We start from the raw sequence: 6000 nt of genomic DNA on the forward strand, positions 1-6000 counted from the left end.
GACTGAATGTTTTTTTGTGAATTAACAAAACGTGACCCGAGTGTGATTTGGGGGCCCCTTACAACTGAGGTGTATTTGCTGTCTTGGCTAGCTCATTTTTAGGATTAATATAAATAATAAGAGTCTGTATGGACTGTTTTATTTTATATGTGCACTTTGAAAATGGAAGGATGAAAGCCAAATAAAGTCATAACCCTCATGCTGTGTGGTGTCTGCAGATCCGTTACATCTCCCAGACGCAGGGCCTACCAGCAGAGTACCTGCTTTGCGAAGGCACCAAGAGAAGCTACTATTTCCACAGGTGCCCAGACTCCAGCTACCCCCTGTGGAGACTCAAGGTTCGCCAGTCTTCCAATGCCATATACCATGTGTTTGTTTCATAAGGGATGCAACTTGTCTGCTGGCCTGAGGGCATGTTGCTATATTGACAAAAACCAAGTAACTGCAAAATCTTTAAATAGCACAATACATCAGCACAGTCAAAGATGAATTAACCACACTAAGTCCCACTTAAGCGTGCTTCAGCATAAACAAGCAAACACTGCAGTATTGATTATTTCTGGGGAAAGAGAAAAATATACTAATCTTAAAGGGCAGCTTAAATGTGCGACCTTTTATCTTGTCTACTGGCTAGGTTCAAATATGTGCAGGTCGACATTCCACTTTATGACACTATTCCTGCCTATTATTTACCTTTTTGCCATGGAAAGAATTCTGTCGATATAGTGTGATCATTTATATTATTTCAATTAAGCATAATCAGAGTGATGTGGAGGCAAAACATGGATGATTTATATCCGTTTGATGGTGTTGAGCCTTCTTTCCATAAGGTTAAAGGGGGGAAAATCATCAACACTGAGAGCAAGTTGTGAAGTTAATTAGCTAGCTAGCGTTAGCTAAATAAGAGATTTGTGATTGTGCTTTTTTTAAACCTACTGCTGTTTTAGTTTCAATTTAGAATATAGCCCCCATCTAGATCTGCATGGCATTAGTTTAGTTAGTGGTCCTGTATACATCTTCCCCTTCAGATTCCTTTAGTGGGATCTCCCACTACAAGAATGTAAAATTTGAGAATCACGCGTGGGGCAAGAGCAGCTACTACTTGCGCATCCCTGGTCGTTGGACTCAGCCGGGGATGCCCAGACCCTCGGATCCGGGGTTCAATTCAACCGATGGTTTACCTGCCCTAATCTTTTCCCTCTCTGGAGTCTCGGGCAAAGCTTTGCCGTCATCTTCTTCCTCATCCAGGTGGCGGGTGAAGGTGAGACATCGGCCGCGCGGCATACCGACGCCTGTCGGAAGCGGGGTAGCCTGAAGAGTAAGCAAGACGAGGCACAGCAGCGACATCGTACAGATCCTGGAGGAGCTCTCCACCCCTTCGTTGTATAAGCCCATGACCAGGGGTGGGGGAACCACCTCTTCCACCCAGTCCATTTCAAACTCCGCATCAAAAGAGAGCAGCAACTCCCTGAGCCATTGCAAGTACCAGCTGGTGCAGAATGAGATCCTCCGCTCCATCTCCAACAGCTACGAGGTGGTGGACGTCCTTGGTCACAGAAGTTTTGGCCTGGTTTGCCTAGTTCTCGGAGCGAGGCACCAATGAAATGGTTGCCATCAAGATCCTGAAAAATCATCTGTTCTATGCTCGACAGGACCAAATTGAGGTGGGAAAGCTGTGCCCAATTTAATTGATCTTTTGATATGGCCTAGAATCAGCTGTAGCCCTGATTCTAACATTGCTTGTTTCAGTTTTACAACATGTGATCTGTTGGCATCAGATGTGCTAACTCACACTGTGGAATTTGTATACAGGGTAGCACAAAAATACTTGTTTGCTATCAGCAGAATAGTTCTAATTTGAGGCATCAGTAGGAAAGAGGTCAAATAACACATGGACAGCTTGAAGCTTACTATAAAAATAATGCTTAGCTACAATTGCATAAGCTATGCCTGTTTGGATGTGCATAAAATATTAATTATTGTTATGAAAAAGCATTAATCTGCATTGTTTGAACATCAAGAGCAAAGCAAGTTCATGGGTTATTTCCAAGGGACCATTTCCCTCTGGATAAGGGCATCTGCCAGAACCTGTAAAAGTGAATGGTTGAAGGGAGGTACACAATAAAAGTGCTTGATGCTATTGAAGGTAAAGTAGGCCATTTGCCCACAGCATCAAACTTTAAAAGCTGTGTGCACATAGCTCAGTCTTAACGCGCATCCCGTCTTCCCTCCTTTGCTCCTCCTCAGGTGAGCATACTGAGACGGCTGAGCTGGGAGAACGCAGACGAGTTCAACTTCGTCTGCACGTACGAGTGCTTCCAGCACAAGAACCACGTGGGTCTGGGGCAGAGCCTCTACAACTTCCTGAAGGACAGCATGTTCAGTCCGCTGCTGCTGAAGTGCATCCGGCCCGTGCTGCAGCATGTCGCCACGGTGCTCATGAAGCTGAAGAGCCTGGGCCTGATCCACACCGACCAAATGCCAAATGCCATGTGTTTGTTTCATAAGGGATGTAGCTTAATGATTTCATGTAACAATGTTGGAGCCGAATGGTTTGTTTTTTCTTTTCCTGAGGAGCATGAACCGGAGTTTGGCATCAATCCCAAAGAGACTAGGAAATGCATTTTCACCTGCTTTGACGACATGATGCAGGTTATTTGGGTTTTTGTGTGCATAACCGCATGCATTTCTTTACTGTTGTGACGTGAAATTGAAGAACAGCTCCTGCAGCTCAAATTATCGAGCAGGTAGAGCAAGGTGCTAGCTCACAGCTCGAGCGTTCGTGCGGTCACAATAAGTAACACACGCAAGTCCTAGAGAACAGCGTCTGTGAAAGGCAGAGCAGTGCAAAGTAATTTGCTGCATGTTAGGTGCATCAGCACCCTCTGCTGGTCCATAATATGACAACCATGGGTCTGTCGCACAGGTCAATATGACCAGTCTGGAAGGCACTGAGGTCTTGGCTGAGAAGGCCGACCGGCGGGAGGTCATCGACCTGCTCAAGAAGATGCTCACGCTAGATGCTGACAAAAGGAAGACCCTGAACCACCTGTGTCACCATGACCCACCTCTTCCAGTTTCAGGCCTTCCAATCTACACGTCACAGTGTATTTACATTTTTTAAGGAACACCATCTTAATTTAGAAATCCAGATGGCATCACAGATTCTCTGGTAGTCCTGTAACTTGCTCCCTGCCCGTGTCTCTCTCTCGCTGCCGGTATGAAATCTTGCTACCGGATCATGGAGCTCTGCAAGTGGCAGTGTGCAGGCTTCGATGGCAGCAAGAGCCTGTCTGGCAGTGGGGGTGGGTCTGGGGGCACCGTCAAACCATCGCAACCCGTCATCTCCAATACGCCTAGCCTGGCTGTCAGCATCATCACCATCCCCGGCGACTCAGAGGACGAGGACGACTCCTAGGTCCCGCTCACCAGGTGCCCTCGCCATGACGCCTCACACACCTGCTGCTCAGTCTTTTTAAGTCCATTATGAAATCCTTCCTAACAGTTTCCCTGCTTTTGTGGTTTAATCCTTCTTCCCCTTCCTTAGCCCTACCTCCCAGCTGCAGCGTGAGCCAGAGGGTGGAGGTCATCGGCCGTGGGACCGTGCAGAACTCTGACTCTTCCACGTGCAGCCCGCTCAGCCCCAAGTGCCTGCCCAACTCCATGGAGAGTGCCGCCGACCTGCCCGAATCACTGGCCGTGGTCATGCCTTCGGTGAAGGCCTCGCCCTGGGAGGGTTTCATTCCTAAATCCCCAGTCAGCTGTTAAACATTCAAATATAAAATAAAGATGCAGACTTCAGAACTAGCAGAAGAGAATAACTGGTCCTGTCCTTTATTGCATTTTTATACTGATGTTGATGGTTTGGGGCTGCGTAAAATGTAAAAATTATTAGGCTGTACTTGTCCTGAATTAATTTATTTTAACCATATTAGATGCGAGTCCTTGACCAGCATGTCAGTCAAAGCTTCATCCAGTTTCTCGTCACCCTTTTAAGAACAGAACACACTGCAACATCTCAATTCTAAAAGGTTAAAGGTTATTTGGTTGTACTATTCTATTGATCCTATAGATCAGTGACCATCAATAAGAAATGATCAAGCAGTTTTACTGGTTGTGTGTCTGTAAAGAACTACAGATTCAGTGACCTTTTTTGTTCAAGATTAATTGTCATGCAAATAATTGTTATTAACGCTTTGTCTGTTTAATTCAACTATTATACCATCAACCTAATATTTTAAAAGGGCTGGCAACTTTCTACATCAGATTACTACATGTGTGTGAAGTACAGGTGCTGTAGCTATACGGAATACAAATGTAACCTAATTATAACATATGTGTGGCCTGTGAATATTTGAGGCCCTAGTGGGTCATTCCTTTTATATACATATCTCAGAGTAAGAGGGAACCAGGCACATCAATTGAAAATATATGTATTTCTCTTTTTTAAACTTCCAGCCGTACGCACACACTTGTATGCGTGCAGTACGCAGAAACTAAATATTACACATAATACGGCAGTGGCTGTTTGGAAATTTTTAAAAACAAACAAAAAACGACTATGGCTCCAACACTGTAGTATAAAGGATTACAATTAGAAAGCATCTTGTAAAATGATCGTTGCCCTGTTGTACCTGTACTTACTTTGTACATGTAGGCTGAACACTGGAACATGTGTGCTCACTCACAGCAGCTACACAAATAAACAAACAAGACAGAAAAGAACATTCACTTTTCCACTGACCGTATACAATTATTTTCCATTTCCCTCATTACAAAACCGTTAACAAACTCCGGTTGGTCCTAAACAGGTAGAAAGGTTCATGAAGGCGAACCTGCTAGACTGATGGAAAACGTCCACCTTTACTACGGCTAAAACAAATCTGAAATCTTTACCTTGTTGTTAAGATCATAATCCAAATTGGTTTTTTTTCACCTGTTTCTCAACACTCACGAAATGGCAAGCCACAGGAGTACAATTTTCCTTGTTCATTTCTTTAGTAATCCGTTAATCTCGCTTCTTCTCGCGATGCCAACACCTGCTTGTCTTAAAGGTACCACGACCTATTTGTGCCACCAGCTCTGTGTAGACACAACGGATAATCATCCGGTTACCTTACAACCAAAAATGCATCTAAAATAAACACCAGAAATCTGAATTAGGGGTGATGTGCATAAGTGCATTAACTCTTTGTAGGACTGCTCGATAGGTTGGATAACAACAGAGCACTTGTCCCGCCACATAAGCGAAATGAACGCCTGCCTAGGACTCCAAGTGGCCACTAGATGGCTCCCAAGAGCTCTTAAATTGATTGATTTATTTATAGTCCTATGCTATGCCAAAGGCGACTCCGATTTCTGCTTAGGGCTCCATACAGGCCTGGGACAGCCCTGGCATCACAGTGTCGTGCACTGGAAAACCATCAAACCTGTTAACTATGCTACCAGGATTTTTTATGTAACTGTAAAAATAAACTGCAAACAAAGTTCTTTTACAACTTTGATCCAGTTTCATTTCATGGTTGCCAAAATGCTGCCAATCACAGCAATTAAAAATTGCCTTATTGGTTGTGCCAGTGTTCTAAAACAAAACTGGCAGACTTGCCCTGTTTCTGGTTACAAAAAAATGGTAACACCAATTTTCAGATTACATCATCACACAGTAGTAATGAGTTCATGAATTTCTTTAATGAGAAAATTAAGTACATTAGAGATAACATTAAGAGTATTAAGAGTAAGAGTATTAATCCTTTTCACCAGTCCAAGAGCTAGAACTCCCATCTTTGATCTCATGCTCAAAATCATCCACTTGTTTACTAGATTCACTACCCACAAACTTTCTTAAGGAAATCCTACCTGAAGTAATAGAACCTTTTCTAAATTTAATAAACTCCTCCTTGAACCTTGGCTACATCCCTAACCCATTCAAATTAGCAGTAATCAGACCATTTATCAAAAAATCTAACCTCGACCCATGTCAGCTGTCAAACTACATCCCAA

General features: G+C 43.7%; 1 long non-coding RNA gene across 1 annotated transcript; it reads right to left on the reverse strand.

Annotated features, from left to right (window-relative positions):
- Positions 1 to 230: 230 nt before the first annotated feature.
- Positions 231 to 4993, reverse strand: LOC118240356. Its single transcript, XR_004775348.1, has 3 exons — positions 4897 to 4993; positions 4645 to 4693; positions 231 to 3761 (listed from the first exon to the last, which is right to left on the reverse strand). It is a non-coding gene; the product is annotated as an uncharacterized LOC118240356 (long non-coding RNA).
- Between the last annotated feature and the right edge of the window lie 1007 nt (positions 4994 to 6000).

The sequence above is a fragment of the Electrophorus electricus genome, chromosome 20, assembly GCF_013358815.1.
Source record: "Electrophorus electricus isolate fEleEle1 chromosome 20, fEleEle1.pri, whole genome shotgun sequence".
In the NCBI taxonomy this organism is placed as follows: Eukaryota; Metazoa; Chordata; class Actinopteri; order Gymnotiformes; family Gymnotidae; genus Electrophorus; species Electrophorus electricus.